The sequence below is a fragment of the Calypte anna genome, chromosome 20 (assembly GCF_003957555.1).
Source record: "Calypte anna isolate BGI_N300 chromosome 20, bCalAnn1_v1.p, whole genome shotgun sequence".
Classification (NCBI taxonomy): Eukaryota; Metazoa; Chordata; class Aves; order Apodiformes; family Trochilidae; genus Calypte; species Calypte anna.
The window spans coordinates 1,342,725-1,361,294 of NC_044265.1; the positions used below are offsets into that span (position 1 = coordinate 1,342,725).

At 56.3% G+C, this 18,570-nt stretch overlaps 1 protein-coding gene across 1 annotated transcript in view; it reads right to left on the reverse strand.

The window, feature by feature from the left end:
- The window catches only part of CHD6 (chromodomain helicase DNA binding protein 6), a 90,201-nt gene extending 73,355 nt beyond the window's left edge, over positions 1 to 16,846 (reverse strand). Inside the window, exon 1 of the mRNA XM_030462988.1 lies at positions 16,759 to 16,846. The gene's annotated coding sequence lies outside the window, so the exon portion shown is untranslated. The remainder of the gene's footprint in view (positions 1 to 16,758) is intronic.
- Positions 16,847 to 18,570: the final 1,724 nt, after the last annotated feature.

The following is an 18,570-nucleotide window of genomic DNA, read 5'->3' on the forward strand; positions in this document are numbered from 1 at the left end:
TCCAAGGGAAGAACGAAGCACAACAGGACCTGGGATTCAGAGAGCAGTGCCCAGAAGCCACCTCCTCAAGGACAGAGGGCAGCCACAGGTGCATGTGGGCACCAGGAACACTGGTGGTAATCCAGCCAGAAAACCTGCACACTTCTCTTTGCACTTCCTAAGGAGTAATTCTGCACCAAAGTGCCTCCAAAGCTGCAGCAGTAGAGCAGAAACAAGGAGCAGCCTTGGGCTCCAGCCATGGGCACCAGGAATGGGCACTCCTAACTTGATGTGTGACACTGCACAATACATTTCAATTCTCTCATTTTCAGACCACAGCCCTGGCAAACATCCCTGTAACACACCGAGCCCCTCAGCACCTGCACACACCTGCCACATCTCAATGAAGTGATAAAAATTCAGCAAAGATATTTTATTTGCTTCTCAGCAGATCTCAGGGACACTTGGGTCCCAGACCAGGAGCAAGAGCCCTCTGCTTGAAGCTAAGCAAGCTACATCCAGTCTGCCTGGAACCATGGCTGAGGTGAGGAGCCCCTCCAGCACCTCCTTTCAGTCCAAGGTAACAGCACACCATGGCACTGGAGGCTCTCAATGGGATCTTACATCACTCTGAAAATAGGAGTTGGGGTCCATGCCTCAGCTGCTCACCCTCACCAGGAGCTAAAAGCCATCATTTAGAGACAGCAGTTTTCCCAACTGCTTTTCCTACATGGCAGACTGGAGGATGAACCCATTCTGGAGTTTACCAAAGTCACTGAAGGGCTCCAGGAGCCCCACACATCAGGCTGGAGGCCACTCCTGGACACTACACCCAGACCCACACATCCTCACTCATCCCCAGCCCAGCTGGCACTGGCCCCACACAATGTACCCTCTGCAGCTGACCCTGGCTGCAGCCCCAGGGTCCCCTTCCCAGGGACAGGAGCAGCACCAGGCCCAGGGGAGGTGACAAGGACAAAGTCTCCCTGCAAGCAGCTCCTCTGAGTTAGAGGCATCAAGAAGTGTCTGACCCCATCTGTCAACAGCCTCCTGGTGACACCTCCTTCCGTGTAAGCCCCACTCACATCATCATCATCATCATCATCATCATCATCATCATAATGTGGCCTTCCTCCTCCCTCCCTCCCAGAGTCCTGAATCCAGAGGGAATCCCTTGAAAATACAGATCCCAAGCAGGCACAGCACTTTGCATGTAGCCCCAAAGTGGAAGCAGGAAAGCAGGGAGATACAGAATGGCACAGCCATACCATGAAATCACTGATTTTCAGACAAGCCAACCTGCTCTGCTGAAACACCCCAGGAAGTGCTGCATCTGCTCAAGAGTTTGGGCACAGTTTGAAGGAAAAAGCAGGGATTAATCAGGAGTGCTGAGTCCAAACTTCCTGCCCAGGCCTGCAGAGAGCCAAACTCCTGGGCTGAAGCTATCCCAGGGGAGGCTCAGCACCCCCTCACTGCTCTGGTACCTGAGGATGTGCTGACCTGCCCTGAGAAAGGCTGCAGAGATCAAAGCAGAGGCTGAAGAAAAGATCCAGATCTCTCTGGAGCAGGAGCCAGCACTTCAGCAGGCAGCTCCCACAGCCACAGCTCCAGGGCCCTGCTCAGCCCTGCTGAACACACAGCACTAACAAAGGGCTCCAGGCTCTGGGGCAGCCCAAGAGCTTACAGAAAATTGTCTGACAAGTAATTGCCTCACACCAACAACCCCTATGCCAGTGTCAGCAGCTGTCCCTGTGTGTACACAGTGTTTTGGGGTGACAAGGTCATCCCCACTGCCTCACACAAGCTGCCCAGGCAGCCCTTTGGGGGAAGAGCAACCCCTGGATCAGACATGGAGCAGCCGTTCCCTGGTGACAAACCTTACAGCCTTGAGGAGAGGGGACAGCAGTTCAGTAGCCACTCCCTGCCATGCAGGACTGACCCAAGCAACATCATTTTTGTATGAGGGTCAAGCACCATGTGAAACCTTTCAGGCCTTTGCAGAGCTGAGGCATTAATACTGCTGCTCCAGCAGGAACAACCAGAGCCCTGGGACTTGGCACTGGTCAGAGGCACAGGAACAGCATCAGCATCTTGTGGTGAGACCACAGTCTGGAGAGCCTCTTGCACCAGCACACTGACCACAAGAGTGTTGGGCCAAGCTGGATCAGAGTGCTGGGGTAAGGGACCAGCCTTGGCAAGCAAACACAAATCATTCCCTAAGGAGAAAGGGTGCCTGTGCCAGCCTGAGGACAGCTGAGAGAAATGTGTGCTGCATTGCCCTGCCTTAATCACCAGGAACACCACAGAGCAGCAGATGACAGGAGGGCTCTGGCATAACACGCTCACCAGAGGGGTCTCTGGAGCACTTTACAGCCTCAGTAGCTTTGCTACTGGCTTTCCAGCTACTGCTACTGGCAAGCAGCCAGAAAGCACCAGGACAACCACCAAGCACGGCCCAGGCACCAGCTGCCCACCCTCCCTACCTGATGCACCCACACTGCAGGTAAGAAGCAGGAGCAGACCCAGCTGGGGCAGACAGAGCAGAACTCAGGGCCTGAACTGTCCTTCACCCACCTGGCTCAACCAACACACTTTTCCAAGGTCCCAAACAGCTGAGAGAGAGGGACACATCTGCAGTTCCCTGATGCTGTTTGGCCTTGCTGCTTTGCTTTATCAATCCCTGTTTCCAGGCAGGGCTGCAGACAGTCTCAGCCTGAAGATGAGTGTCTGTGGTGCAATCCAGAGGGACTCGGGCAACCACATTCCTGTGGGCTGCATGGAGAGGGGGCTCTGCAGGGACCATGTCCTGCCAGGAGTCTGGAGAGGAGCTCCTGCTCACCCCGGGAGATGCAGGCAGGAAGGCAGCACTGCAGCCTGCAAAGCACTCAGGGGGCAGAGCTGGAGGAGGGGGGAGGAGAAGAGATGCCCAGTGCAAGGAGTGACCCTTCCCTCCCTGGCTCCAGCTCTCAGCGAGCTGAACCATGGACACTGAGCAGAGCCTGGGCTGGGCAAACCAGGAGCCCCCCCAGCTCCCTGCCCCCCGGGGGCCCTGGGGAAGGAGCTGCCCCTCTCCCCAGGCAGCCGGAGCCCGGCTCTCCCCCCCCTTCCCGCTGCACCAGGGTTTGTTTGTGTCTGCAGCTGCTACTCACCTCCTCCATGGGAATCCGGGCTCCAACAAACTCCACCGGAGCGCAGCGGAGCCGTGGCCCCGCCTGCCCCGCACACCCCGCAGGGGGGGGGGGGGCCCGGGAGCCGCGTTCCCAGCCCCGCGCTGAGCCTCCCCCGCATCCTGCTCCATCCCTCTGCTGGGGGTAGAGAATGCACATCTCGGGTTGTGATTTTTCCAAGTTAAAAATAACCCGGTAGTTCAGTAGAAAAGCAGCAGTGAGGCAGGGGGGCTGGGGAGCCACGGCAGGCATCCGTGCTGCCCCACAGCTCTGCACACTCAGGATACAGAAAGGAAGAACCCAAGAGCACCCCAATGAACCCAACAGCACCCCAATGAACCCAACTGCACCCCAATGTGACCCAACAGCACCCCAATGTGACCCAACAGCACCCCAAAGCAGAGGCTTCTCTGAGCTGCCAAATGCCCTCGCTGCTCCCCAGAGCAGGACAGAGGAGTGAGGGGAGAAAAGGGCATGTAAAAAAAAAATAAAAATCCAACCTCGGGGAGCAAAGACCCCTTCAGAAGTCCAGAGCAGGCCAGGCAGAGCATCACACAACCAGCCAGCCCCAAGGGAGCCCCAGCTGTGCCCCAAGCAATTTTCTATCTTAAAACATTTTAATCTTAAAAAAAAAAATAAAGGTGGAAATGAACTGTGGTCACTGTGGGGCCAGGGTAGCCAAGAGATCTGCCAACAAGGACACCCACTGCATCCCTGCCAGCCACATGGCACTGTCCCAGAGCACCCAACTCCACCACCCAACAGGGACCAGGCAACAAGATGAGCAGGCAAGGAATAGCCACAACCTCTGTGCCACTTCCTTCACAGGACAAGAAATAGGGGGATGCTGCAGAGCATTCTGCCTCCAAAAAGCCATCTGGGTACCAACTCTTCTGCTCCTGGGCCTCCCAGGAAAGCCCTGAAGCACCAGCCCAGTCAGAGATGCTGGTGAGACACTTGGGACAGAGCCAACCAGCACAGAGGATGCTCTGTTGGCACCCATAAGCAGGAGAGCAGAGGCAGCCTGGATGCAGCCCCCGGTGATGCAGCTTCAGTCAGCTGTGCTTCATGACTCTCATGACAAGCTCACGTGGCAAAAGCAGCAAGAGCTCCTCTTTGGAGAGTTTTCAAATGCAGCTCCTAATCCAAGCCCGTAACCACAATGACCTTCAGCAGTTATTTCAAAGCTGCACAGTGCCACAGGGCTGAGAACTGAGGGCTTGCTCAGACTCCAGTGAGCACAGCAGTGAGCAGGGACCAAGAGCACAAGGAGAGAGAAAGAACAGAACAGCTGGGAAGGATTTTGGGTTTGCTCAGCATAAAGCCCTGCCTGGCCAGGCAGCATGCACACCGAGGCACAGCACCCCAGCTTCTTGTTAAAGAGAGGGAAACCAGGTCTGACCTCACCCTAAAATGTATTTCTCTCATCACCTTTGTGGAGAGCTGAAAATGAGGGGACAAAGGCTCCCAAGCAGCACTGGGGCTTGAGAGGTGGCTGGCTGCAGAGTGGGGATGCACCCAGTGTTAGCTGTGCACCCCAGGGATGCACCCAGTGTTACCTGCTGCCCCAGGGATGCACCCAGTGTTAGCTGTGCACCCCAGGGATGCACCCAGTGTTAGCTGCTGCCCCAGGGATGCACCCAGTGTTAGATGTGCACCCCAGGGATGCACCCAGTGTTAGCTGCTGCCCCAGGGATGCACCCAGTGTTACCTGTGCACCCCAGGGATATACCCAGGGTTAGCTGTGCACCCTCTCCCACTCCATCACCCTGCTGCCCTGCTGTGCATGAGCTGCCAGAATCCAGACAGGTTTCTCAAGCCTTTGTCTGCTGTTTTCTGATCAGCAGGCCAAGAGTTTCACTCCAAACAGTTGCTCACAAGCCCCAGGCAGTGGATTTTAATCCTCAACTTGAGGGAGGTAAAAAACATTGGAAAAATAAAAACAGATCTCTCCAGCTCACTACCTTTACAGCCAAGGAAGAGAGAAGGGGGACAGGCTGAGCCTGCCCCAGCCTTGTAGCAGGCACCCAGCAGGCTGGGCTCCCATGGGTGACAGAGCCATGAGCAGGCTCAGTGGTGCTGGGGTCAGGGTTTGAGGGGTGAGGGTGCCCTGGCCTTTGTGCACTGCTGCAGCACTGCTGCACACACAGGGCATCCTGCAGGGCACCACCTCACCAGCACCATTCCTGTGTCAAGAGCATCAGCAGCTCCAGCTCCTGACACATCAGCAAAGCCCATCCCACGGATGTGCCATTTCCAGGCCTCTGCTCCCCATTAAACACAAAATTCTCTGGTGTGCTGTTCAGTCCAGGCCACCACAGAGCCACAGTCAGCTGCCCCAGCTGCCAGACCTTAACAAACCATTACTCCATCACCAGTGCCAAGTTTTCCTACCACTTATTCACCAGCCCTGGCATGTTGGCAACAAGGAAGGACATGAATGGGGTGTCCAGGGAACAGCCCGTGCCAGTGGCCATAAAGCTTTCCCACTTTTCCCATCGCACTCCCAGTGCTGAATTTCCATCTTTAAAGCAAGGGGAAATGCACCATGTGCTGCAGGACAGTCCCAAGCTCTGCAGCCCAACAAAGCTTCCAGCTGCCTGCCACTTCCACAGCTCCCTGCAGGGGGATGAGCCTCTCTTTGGGGGGAGGGGGGGAATCGGGGGGAGAGCTCCCAGCCTTTCCTTGCCTTTCAGAAGCACACTGCTCACAGCAGCAGTTCCACCCAGCTCCAGGACCATCTTCCCAGCAACCAAGAGGATGCCCAGCAGGCAACTCCTCTCTGGGGCTGTTGAGGCAATCAGCCCCTCCACAAGGCAAGGAGCCTCACACGTGCGCTAAAGCTGCCAAGGAGACTGTGCAAAGCCTGTGGAACAGCACAACACGAGTTACAGGTCAGATGGGAAGAGGTAAAGTACCTCTGAGAACACACTCGTGGTGCTAGAAGCTCTCTTCACTGGCAGCCCTGCTGTCACCCCTGGGCAGAGATGGGATTGCAGGCTCAGCTCCTGTCTTCCTGGACCAGTGGTCATGAGGAGACACTTCCCAGAAGCACAAGAAAATCCTTTTCCAAATTACTGGGTCTGGGGGAGGACAGGGGTTATTACCAGCTGTTTCAGAGGCTTGCAACAGGGCAAACCACCCAGCTGCTCTCCAGCTACCAGTAGGGATACAGAGGTTTCAGCAGAAACCAGCACCCTGCACACTCTGCACGTTTTCCTGCTGCCTTTTATTTCTCATGCACAAGCACTTGGAACTTAACTTATGTGCTCAAGTCCATCCTCAAGGTCACTGGTCCTGTAAAGATGCCACCAGGCACATGATTTAGCCCACAGCACCTTCATTAGTATGAAAGGTGTACAAAAGACAGTGCCATCAGCAGACCCTGACAGTTGGACAATTCAAGGAACCTGTTATAAGGTTTCTGCTCGAGAGCTACACACTGAAGAGCACAGAACTCAAGGTATTCCAAGGCATCAGATGGCCAGAAATTGAGATGGTATTCCTGAAAGCACAGATCTTCCCCTTTTGCTGTTGTTAACACCCTGCACAGCAAACTCAAGCTGTCAGAAAACAGCTTTGCCACACTGCACACAGCTCCTCAAAGGCAATCAGAGCCTTTTGTGCCTCTATTTTCCAACTCTAGAATGGGGATAAAAATCAGGCTTCAGAGCAGTGCTGCTGAGAGGATGGAACAGCACTTCCAAAGCACCTCAAGACTTGGCTGTAAGCATATGTGAAGACCATATCTGAGACCCCAAGCACATGTCCTGCAGGGACAGCACAGCAGCACCAGCCACAGTTCCAAATGGTGACAGAGATGCAGTCAACAGCCCTTGGGAATGTGCTCTAAGAAACACATCCAAGCCAGAAGCTGAAGGAAACGTAGCCAAGCCACCAGCAGCTGGATCACAAGAGCACAGTCAGCATTTTCAGCATTTCCAGGGCAGGATGGACACCACTGCTTTGCCAAATGCCTCATCTGTGTATGGGCAGTGGAGTGGGGAAGGTGCAGGGTGCATGAAGTGAGCTCAGGGCCAGCTTTGCTTTGCCCATCATGGCCACATCTCACACCACAGTTCCTGAGCACAGGCTGATCCCAAGCTACACCTCAGTGTGATTGATGAGTGAGCAGCTCTCCTTTGGGCCCAGCCCCAAGGCCACCCTGGTCTCAGGAGTCTAAAAACCCAGGTGACAAAGGAAGCTCAGCTCAGTCTGAGCTCTCTCACACACAGCAGAAGTTGGAAGGGGAGCAGGAGGGACCTCCAGAAGCACAAGGCCGTTTTGCTGCACTGCTTGCTCCCCACGTACAGACCATCTCCACCAGTCAGATGGTCTGTCTTGATGTCACCTGTCACCTCCTGGATGCTGCCCTCTTGGAGAGGAGCTCCTGCACACACTAAGGCTGCCCCTGCCCTGTCAGCACTGCCAACCCAGGTCACCCCACCCCAGGAGAGGGCAGAAAGTTTGCCTGTCAAGACCCCTGCCTGTGGAGGGCCAGGCACTGTGGGAACCAAGCTGTAAGGTCCCAAACAGCCACAGCCTGATAGCTTGCTGTGTGCTGTGGTGAGATCCCATGGCTCATGGCAGCTGTTCTCCCTCTACATCCTAAGAGAAACTAGTAAACTCAGCCCAAAATAGCAACAGAGAGAAATCTGCTGTTCTTCAGGCCTTAGAATTTGCATACTGAAGCCTCAGACCTGTTTCTAAAGAATAGGGAGAGAAAGCAAAACACAGCAAACTCTCCTGCTGCAAGGCAGAGCAAGAGGACCCTTCACAAGCAGCACCATTACCCCACAGTCCTCAGGTCCCCATCTTCACATGCACCTCAACTCCAACTGCTCTGTTCTGCAAGGACTCCCTGACATTTACCTCCAAGGACTTACAGCTTATTCTGAATTTAACTCTCTGGGATCCAAGTTTTCCACAATCTCAGGTGGAGATAACTTGAAGAGCAGTCTGCAGGGTCGAGATGTCACCTGTAAGGAACCATTCTCTCAATCATCTCAATGCTTCCTTGCATTTGTGTCTTTTACACCATCCTAAGAAACACTCCAGTATGGGAGGGAGAGAGAGAGAAGTGCTAAAAAAAATTAAAAATTCACCATTTCCTCATGTGCAAGTATTTGGAGTTCAGCTGCCAGGTTTGGTTCCCTCTCCCAGTTCCAGGCAACTCTTGGGCAGCCTTTCCAAACACCCAAAGTCCTGCCCAGATATGCTGGAAGTAAAATGCTACCAAAAGCACATCTAGAGATGACCCCTTTTCTCCCAGCTCACAGAGCCCTTCAGTCAGGGCCAGCACTGAGAGCCCTGCCCACACTGACAGCCCTGCAGCCAGAGGATGCCCAAGCTGCAGACACCACCTTGTCCCTTTGTCTAAGCAGAGCTGGTGCCTCAGAGCACACCAGGGCCCTTCAGACCCTGCACAGGCAGAGCTGTGGGGGGTTTCTCCTGGAGTAAAGCTCTGTTCCTCTAGGACACAGAGAATCATAGAATCACAGAATTGGCTGGGTTGGAAGGGAACTCAGAGATCCTCAAGTCCAACCCTTGATCCACTCCCCCCGTGGTTCCCAGCCCATGGCACTCAGTGCCACATCCAGGCTCTTCTGAAATATCTCCAGGGATGGAGAATCCACTACTTCCCTGGGCAGCCCATTCCAATGCCTGATCACCCTCTCCATGAAGAAATTCTTTCCAATATTCAACCTAAACCTCCCCTGGCACAACTTGAGACCCTTTGTGCCCTCTTGTCTTGCTGAGAGTTACCTGGGAAAAGAGCCCAACCCCCCCCTGGCTCCAACCTCCTTTCAGGGAGTTGGAGAGAGTGATGAGGTCTCCCCTGAGCCTCCTCTTCTCCAGCCTCAACACCCCCAGCTCCCTCAGCCCTTCCTCACAGGAATTCTGCTGGATCCCTTCACAGCATTCTTGCTCTTCTCTGGACCTGCTCCAGCACCTCAAGCTCCTTCCTGAGCTGAGGGGCCCAGAACTGGACACAGGACTCAAGCTGTGGCCTCACCAGGGCTGAGCACAGGGGCAGAATCCCTTCCCTGGATCTGCTGGCCACACTGCTCCTGATACAGGCCATCATGTCTGGGAACCTCCTGGCCAACTACCACCATCTCCATGGGGTCAGCTTAGCCAGCAGGCAAACACCCAGCACCAGCTGCACCAAACTACCAAGGCCCTTGTCCCTCCTTGCCCGGTGGTTCCACAGACATCAGTCTGTGTTGTCATGTAGCAACACAAAGGCCAGGAAAGCAAACTCTGGACACAGCAGCACTTCTGTTCCACGCGTCCTTACCCACTCTGACTGCACATACCCATCAGAAGTCCATACCAACAGTTTCCACATCTCCTCCCTCTCCATGCCTGGATAACCAACTTGTTTTCTGACCCCTTCCTTCAGCAGATGTAGAGCTGGATCCAGCAAAGTATTTAGAAGCACTGTGCAGAACTCCTCCTCCCCAGTGTCACACTCCGTTCAACACAGCAGACAGTGCAAAGCCTCTCTAGAAGCCAGAGAGCAGCCCCTGCAGATGACCACATCTCCACAGAGTACAGGATGCCCCATCAGACCTGGGCATGGCTTTACCCATCCAAACACACAGGGCTGCAAGCCTGCAGGGCAGCCCTCACTGCAGAGATCCTGGAGAAGCCATTCCCATGGAAAATCCAGCTCCTAAAGCTTCACAGAGTGTCTGTGCCACAGTGACCCCCTCCTCCCTTTGCCTTCCAGAGTCAGGACCCCGGTCCTCACTCTCAAAGCCCAGTGTGGGACTGGCCCAACTCCATAACAGCAATGTCATACTCAGACTGAAATCCTCATCCTCCAAAGCAAGGAGGTGGAGCAGTCCCAGTGACTGGCCCACAAATCTGTAACCACTTCTCTGCAGAAATCAGGGTAACCACAAACCTCACCACCTTCCCAGTAAGCACAAGCCTGGCCTCACTCAGCCTCCCCACAACATCACAGCCCAGAGAACAAACAGAGCAGTCTGCTGTCTGCAGCAGAGCAGAGAAACCTGCCTTGATGTATGCACAAAAGTGCATGCCGGGAAAAGCTCAGATACCCTGGTGAGGGGCACCCTACGGGGACTCAGAAAGATCACTGAGAAACAGGGCTTTGCTTGCCCTAAAGCAACAAGCAGAGCAGCATACAAATAGGAGCTATGGGCTGTGCATCCCCACACCCCACTGCTCCCCCTCCCTGAGCCAGCACAGCAGATGCTGCCTGCACACAGGAGTCATCCAGAGAGAATGGCTCTTCCCTGGCCCTCAGTTAACAAACACCTAACACTTAAGCTGCATTTTATCTTAAGGATGTTTTAAGTTCAACCAAAGCAGATGAAACATTTAGGGTTAAAGGTGCTCTGTGCACAAGGCTTGGAGAACTCGAGGCAGCAGCTCACACAAAAATAGCAGCTTTCACAGCACGTCTATAGCAAAGCATTAATGTTTATTCTGCTATGTAGGACTAACTTCAATTCTGCCTCGATGCACATATATAACAGAGCATTAATGTTCCTTAAAGAACCAACACTTCACCTACCTATACATACAAAAAAAAAAAAAAAAAAAAAAAAGTGAAAGTCCCCCACAACTCTGTACCAGCCCTGTAGCACACTGCTCATGCTGGAATTAACCTTCAAAGGCAGCCACTGAGCTGAAGCTAAAGCACAAAATGAAAAAAAGAAAGCACAGAAAACAATTTAGTTATCTAACTACTTTCATGACTTCTGCAAAGAGGTTTGACAGCTGAAGTTTCTTGAAGGAAACTCAACTACATCCAGATTAACAAATGTCTATTCCTAGTGCACTAGGAATAAAAATTCCTAGTTTTGGTCCCCAGTGAGGGACCAAAATTCTCACCAGTGGCTGCTGTTTGTTAGGGCCTGGCACCTGAAGTCCTTCAATTGGCTAAAGTCCTGCTTCCCCCTCCAAAGAGATGAGATGGGGTGAGGGTCCTGTGGGGCAGTAAGTGCAGAGGCCAGGGAGGTGCCTTTCCCCAGCCATCTGCATGGGCTTTGGGCCCTCAGCACACTCCTGCCCTTCCCAACTGAGGTCCTGAGCAGGAGTTCCCAGGCTGCAACTGAAACACAAGCTTTAGGACCTCAGAAAATACTGAAAGATACTCCACTGCCTGCCTGTCCCTCAGGTTAGGACCTGCAGCCTGAGCCCAGACACTGCCTCCTGCCACTCAGTTGTGATGCAGGGCTCCCCACATCCCACACTTCTTTCACAGAGTCCCAGACTGGTTTGGGTTTAGAAGGGACCTTAAAGCTCCCCCAGTGCCACCCCTGCCATGCTCAGGGACACCTCCCACAGCCCAGGGTGCTCCAAGCCCCATCCAACCTGGGCTGGAACACTGCCAGGGATGGGGCAGCCACAGCTTCTCTGGGCACCCTGGGACAGGGACTTCTTATGGAAACACTTAGGAAACACAAATGTGCTGCAAACTGATACTGACAAGCCTAATTTTCCCCTGCTCTTGGCACAGGCACCCCAAAAGGATGCAATGAATTACCTGCATTGCAACCCAGACAACCAGCCACACGGCAGAGCCAGACAGGCATCAGAAAACTCCACCAGAAGTGGTAAACTTAATCTCAGGAGTTAAAACACAAGTTAAAAAAAAAAAAAAAACCAACACAAAACAACCAATCAACCAAAAACCCAAGCAAACCAAAATAAATAAAAAAACCCAAACCACCCCAAACTAGCCAACCAGCTAGCATTACCTAGAGTGCAACCTGAGGGCTGCATAAAGCCAGGGTGAGGGCAGGACTGCAGACCTGCTGTACCTGCCGGGAGAGATGTTAATCCTATCACCATCAGACTGCTACTGAGCAGCAGGGAAACCAGGGCTGGAAAATGTGATGTACAGCCCAGGGCCAAGGCCACACCTCAGCACGGTGATAACACCTCCCCTCCTCAGGCCATACCCACCACATCCCCACAAGCACACTTCCAGTGCCCACAGGAAAAACAAAAAGGGACTAGGACTCCATTCCCACACTTCTCAGGTTCTTTTCTGGGCTGAAAAGTGTGTTTTGCTTCTATTGGAGCAGGGTTTGGACTGATGACAGGCTGGGAATCCCCTAGAGGCAGCATCCTGCAGTACAGAAGCAGGGTGCACACTTCACCTCGGGCAGAACTTCTCCCCGGGGGAAGGATGGGTCAAGCAACCTCTGATCTCCTCAGTGCCAACACCAGCAAGGTCCTCAGCTCCTCTTTGAGCACTGGGCCTAAGGGCAGTGTAGGGAACCCAACTCTCCCAGCTTTACCTGACTTCCCGAGGAGCCAACTGTGCTCAGGCACTCCCGGGAGCACAGCCACCACCTTCCCCCAGATACCTCTCAGGGACCTGCCTCAGACATAAAAACCTGACCACACCATTCCAGGGCTTTCCTACTTCTTAGGCTGGACTGGACACATCCAACAGAACAATGCTAAAAATTATTAGGCACATATTGGCGGGTTGGGAGGCTGGATACCAGATTTTCCCATATAAGGGAAAGTTGAAAGCATTGTCCTATCACAGGAAAACATACTGCACCAGCAGAGATATTAGAAAGCAAAATCAGAGTCTCCTCATGTGCCAAGCTGACAGGCACAGCAGCATCACAGTTTTCCCCTTTTGCTGATGGTCTGCTCAGCTTTGCCCAGCTCTGTTACTTCCAGCAGGGGCTAGTGCCTGAGGCTGGCTGGGAGGGCAGAGTGCTCCCAGCTCCCAGCACACTCACTCCTAGAATAGGCTGGGTTGGAAGGGACCTCAGAGATCATCGAGTCCAGATGATCTGTGCTACACAGGAGCCCTCTGCTCTGCTGGAGGATTCTGGACCCACCAGCATCACGCTGGCAATGCAGGCACTGACATCAACACTGCTCCCAGGGTGCAGCCTCTCTGTGTTTTCATGGGGGTTGAGGGTGCTGAGAACCCAGCATCCAAACCCTGGGTGCTGTCACCAGCACTGCCCCTGGCAAACACTGCTACTCAGCTCCTCATAAACCATTCTCCCTGACCACCTTCTCTCCCTTTACACAGCTTGCTGGCCCCAAACAACAGCTCTGCCTCTGCTTCCACAGACCAGGGCAAAGTCACCACTGCCAGAGGTTGACTCCACTGTCCCAAGCAGGAAACTGGGGATGAGGGACAAGAAATGCTTTCAGTGCTGTGCAAAGGAGCAATGAAAACAAACCCTCTTTGCTGAAGTCCAGCGAGACACTGAACCACTAAAAGCAGTGGTCTCTTTAAGACATCTCTTTTGCCAGTGTCTCTTTAAGGCAATTTCAGAGAAGCCTCCCTACGCATGCCTGCTCTTCAGATCCAACACACCGAGCCCACATTCCTGCACCAAGGGCTCCCTCGCAGTGCAAGGCTGATCAACCCTCTCCCACCCTTCACAAGGGCAAAGCTTCTCCTGCAAGCTGATGTGCATGATACCAGCTCTTATCTCTGCACGCCCCAGACAGACCAGGACACCACAGCTTCTTACAAAAAACAAAGGCCTGCTCTGGCAGCTGAGCTCTCAACCTTCCCTTCTTGCAAAAAAACCAAGTACACTGGCTTGTACAAGCCCCTTTTGAAATAACAGAAGCCATGAAACACTTTATATTATTCTCCTGTAAAAGTCTGTCTTTGGAGAAGCTCTTGCGAAAATATTAAAGGTCTTTCAAGAATGACTAAATCTTAAAAATCACTGAGGTTACGCTGCTAGAGGGGGGAGGGGAAGGCAGAGATTTGCTCCCTGTTAAAAAAATAGGGCAAAAAGCAGTCAGGAAAACAAGACATTCCTCAGAGAGCCTCCTCCACTGAGCCAGCAGAGATTAGCAGACCTGAGAATGCCCACGGCACTGACCTGCAGGGCCAACACTGGCATATCCAGGCCGGCTGCTCCAAGGCCAGCATCTGACACAGATCTTACACAGAGCCACTCTCCCCTGATGCCCACACACAGGCAACAGTGGGAGCACTCAACCCTCACCATTAAGAAGGTGCACAGTCCCAAACCAGAGAGCTCTGCTCAGAACAAGGTAAGGAGGGACCCCGGCTGCACCTCCCCTAAGAGATGTGCAGCATTCCACAGCTGCTTTCCTTTCACAGCTCTGCACAGGTCAGTTCTTAACACACTCATCCCAGCCCCCTGTGAGTTCCTTGTCAGCAACAGGGCAACTGAGACTTCTGCTTCGAGGAGAGAGACAAAAGGCAGAAATAAACAGCCCTGGCTGGAGGGTGATGGGTTTCAAACTTCACAAAAGTGAAAATGAACCAAGATCAGATTTTCTCCCAAGTCCTCCCATTGACTTTGGCTTTTATTCCAAGAATACAAACATAGTTCCAGTCCTGCCCCAAAGGCAGACATTTTGATTGGATACCACTTTGCTGGTTGTCAGGCTTTACAGCTCCAGGTACTCGAGGGGCAACATTCAATCAGCCTCAGCCCTCTGCACTTCCCATCTTTGCAGCCCAGGGAACTCAGCAGCCTGTCCAGTGCTCCTGAAGGACCTGCAAGTTCAGGCAGCTGCACCAATCTGGAGATGACAGGCAGAATTAGCTTCCCAAAAGCAAACAGACAACAATATTAAGCTTTGTAGTGGAAGGGGAATCAATTTTCCACTAAACAAGCAGGAACGGAACCCAGTGGCAGCCCTGAACAAAACCAACCAGCTGGAGGCCAGAAGCCTCAAGAGAAACAACCTATTTACTCCCAGGAATTTACTCCCAGAGCAAAAATACACTGTTATTGCTTCATACTGCAACAGCTGGACCAAAACAATTCCTCTGCAAAGCAGCGCAGCAGAGCTCCCGAGTAAACAAGGTAAACAAAGGAGGTAAGAGGAGAGGTAAGGCAGCACCTGCTCCTGGGCCACCACCCAAACAGGGCCCAAAAGCAACACTGCATGGTGGGGAAAATACCTGGAGAGCTCAGTGCTCCCCCTCCTCTGGCAATCCCCTAATCCCACTGACCCCACACCAGCTGAAAAGATCCAGGCAGCACCAGCTGCCACAGATCTGTAGCCCTGAAAGTGAAGGGCCCAGGGATAAACATCTAACACCTAAAGCCACATCTGTCTGCCTACAAGGATCCCCAGGGTGACCAGTGCCTGCCAAGGGGTGCTGGGGACTTCTGCAGGACACTGCACAACCTGAGCGAGACACCTCCACTCCTCTCCCCTCATTCTGCTTCCCCAAAAGCATTTGCTGCACGCCTCAAGCAAGAGGTAAACAACGAAAAACCTTCGGCTTTTGGTAACAGCATCCCAGCTCACTGAAGAAAGAGACCAAGCACTTTTCATAGCAAAATTACTGAATAGCTCTGAGGTATCAGGAGCCAGCAGCAGCCCCCACTCCCCGTGTGCTGAGGCAGCCTGCATGACCCCCGCGGTCTCCGACTTGCCTGGGAGTTTAGCAGAGCTGCCGGGGAGGCAAATCGATAACCAGAGAGAACCTGATCAGCTCCGAGAGGGGCTCGCACAGCGGGCAGCAGCGCCAGCAGACGACTTCCCTTCATCCTTCCCTATTCCGCTTGCGTGCGCTCCTCCCGCAGCGTTTACCCTACAAACCCCATCGATCAAGACTTAAAATCCGCCTCGATCGCCACTGGTAAGAACAGGGAGAATCCCCCCGGCAGCCCCGAACCACGAGGGACGCGAGGCTGCGTGGGGACAGCAGCGATGGTGACTGCAGCGCAGGCGAGACGCGACTCCGACGTGACCGCGATGCCGGGCTCTGACATGGCTGCAATGTCACAACAGACCCGCGGATGCTCCGCGCACGACGGGCGAAGCGGGACGGACCCGCCGGTACCGAGGACCTTCTCCGTCCGCAGCGGAGGGAAGTGCCCTTTCACCGGACCCCTGCCCACCGCCCCGCGGGCCTGGCTCGGCAGGGAGCGGGCAGCCGGAACGCCGTGCCCCGGGGGCCTCCAGCCAGCACGGGGACCCGCTTCTCCCCCGCCCGCGAAGTTTAAAGACTCAATGATCTATTTTCCGGGAGCACTGCGGCCGGGATGACGGCGGGAAGCTGCGCCCCGCGGGCAGGCTCCCGGCACCCCGCATCCCGCCCGCCGCGGCGGCCGCGCAGCTCGGTGCGGGGCCGGGGGCCGCGCTTTCCCCCTCCCCGGCCGGGAGGAGCCTCCGCGCAGCGCCGGGGGAGCCCGCCCCGCCTCCGTCCCCGGCCCCCCGCCCGCCCCCGGGGCCACCGCAGCCGCGGGGGGTGCCGGTCTCAGAGCTGCCGGCCCGGCCCCGGCTGGGCCCGGCCCTCCCCGAGCTCGGGGGCGAGCGGCGCGACCCGATCCCCCCCTCCCCACTCTGCCCGCCGGCCCCGGGGGGGGGGGGGGGGCGGGGAAGGGCCGGCAGGAGGGACCCGCGGGGCCCCAGCCACCGCCGCCGCCCCTCCCCCGCGGCCGGCTCGGCCCGGCCCCGCAGCCGGAGCCATGACAGGGCCGGCGGCCGCCCCGGCCCCGCCGCCCGCCCCGCGGCCCGCGCCGCCGCCGCCGCCGCCGAATTCATTCATAGCGCCGCCCCGGCACGGCCCCGCCGCCGCCCCCCGCCCCGCCGCCGCCCCCGGCCGCGCCGGGCGGGGAACCCAAAAGTTCGGGGCAGAACTTACCTAAAATGGCTCCTCGGCCGCCCAAATACAAACAGCTATTATTTGGTGAAGTTTAGCCCAGCACCCTGCAAGGACACCCTAACCTCGCCCGGGCACGCCCCCGCCCGACGCCCATTGGCTGCCCGCCGCCCTGCGCCGCCTCCCATTGGCGGGCCGGCCCGTCAGCCGCGCGGCGCCCGCGCCAAGCTTGGCTGCAGCGCGCCCGCCGCTCTCCCCATTGTGCTCCTGTTTGCGCCGATGAGAGCGCGGCCGCGATTGGCTGAGCCGCCGCCCCCGCGCACCGCCCCCCCCCCGCCCCGCCCGCGCCCTCCACGTCCGCGCCCGCCGTGAATCCCCGGATGTCACAGCCCCCTCCCCCTCCCCAAGCCGGGACCGGACCCGCGATCCCGCCCGCCCCTGACGGGACCGCGGAGCCCCCTCCGCCCCCCGTCAGCACCGCTCCTGCCCCAGCACTGCCCCCCCAGCACTGCCCCCCCATCACTACCCCCACATCATTGCCCCACATCACTGACACCCCAATCACTGCCTCCCACATCACTGCCCCCACATCACTGCCCCCCAATCACCGCCCCCACATCACTGCCCCCACATCACTGCCTCCCACATCACTGCCCCCACATCACTGCCCCCCCATCACTGCCCCACATCACTGACACCCCAATCACTGCCCCCACATCACTGCCCCCCAATCACCGCCCCCACATCACTGCCCCCCACATCACTGCCCCCCCATCACTGCCCCACATCACTGCCCCCCAATCACCGCCCCCACATCACTGCCCCACATCACTGACACCCCAATCACTGCCCCCACATCACTGCCCCCCAATCACCGCCCCCACATCACTGCCCCCCACATCACTGCCCCCCATCACTGCCCCACATCACTGACACCCCAATCACTGCCCCCCAATCACCGCCCCCACATCACTGCCCCCACATCACTGCCCCCCACATCACTGCCCCCTCCATCACTGCCCCCCCATCACTGCCCCCCACATCACTGCCCCCCATCACTGACCCACATCACTGCCCCCTCCATCACTGCCCCCCATCACTCCTCTCCCCTCAGGGGCTCCCTCCCATGGCGGCCTCGTGGCCACCTGAGGTGCGAAGGCTCCCGGGTGCGGCCCCTGCGGAAGCGCCGGGGCGGGAGGAGCCGCCGGGCGGGGAGGGCCGAGTGCTGGAGCCCGGGCGAAGCACAGCCCCAGTACAGACCAGTACAGCCCCAGCACAGCCCAGTAAAGCCCCAGTACAGCCCTAGCCCGGCCTGGCCCGGCCCAGCAGCACCAGGTCCTGGTGTCTGCCAAGAGCTGTGGGTGCTGTGCCTGTCGGGTGAGGCAGCACGGAGTGCCCCGTCCTGAGAGCTGGTGCTGGGGTGCTCTGAGCGGGTTTGCTGCGGCACCAAAAGGAAACCCTGCCAGAGCCAGTGAGCTCTGCTGGGACTCGGGGCTGACTAACGGGGTGCAGTGAGTGCAGTGCAGTGATGCAGTGATGCAGTGATGCAGCGCAGTGCAGCCATCCCACTTGCTGTGCCCGTCGGGGATGCTGGCACTGCCCTGCACGGCTCCCTCTGAACTCCTGGCTTGTTCAGCACCACCTGGCACTGGGGTGTCCCCTGCTCCTGGAGGTCCCTTGGCACAGCCCGGCTTCCCCCGGGTGCTGTCCTGGCCTTACAGCTCTGCTGGCCCCGAGGGCTCCGGGGCAGAGCAGGGGGCACCCCCGGGCAGTGCTGGTGTGTTCTGAAGGTACCGGTGTCACTGACACAGCCAGGGGACACAGAGCTGTCGCAGATCCACACCCACACCTCCT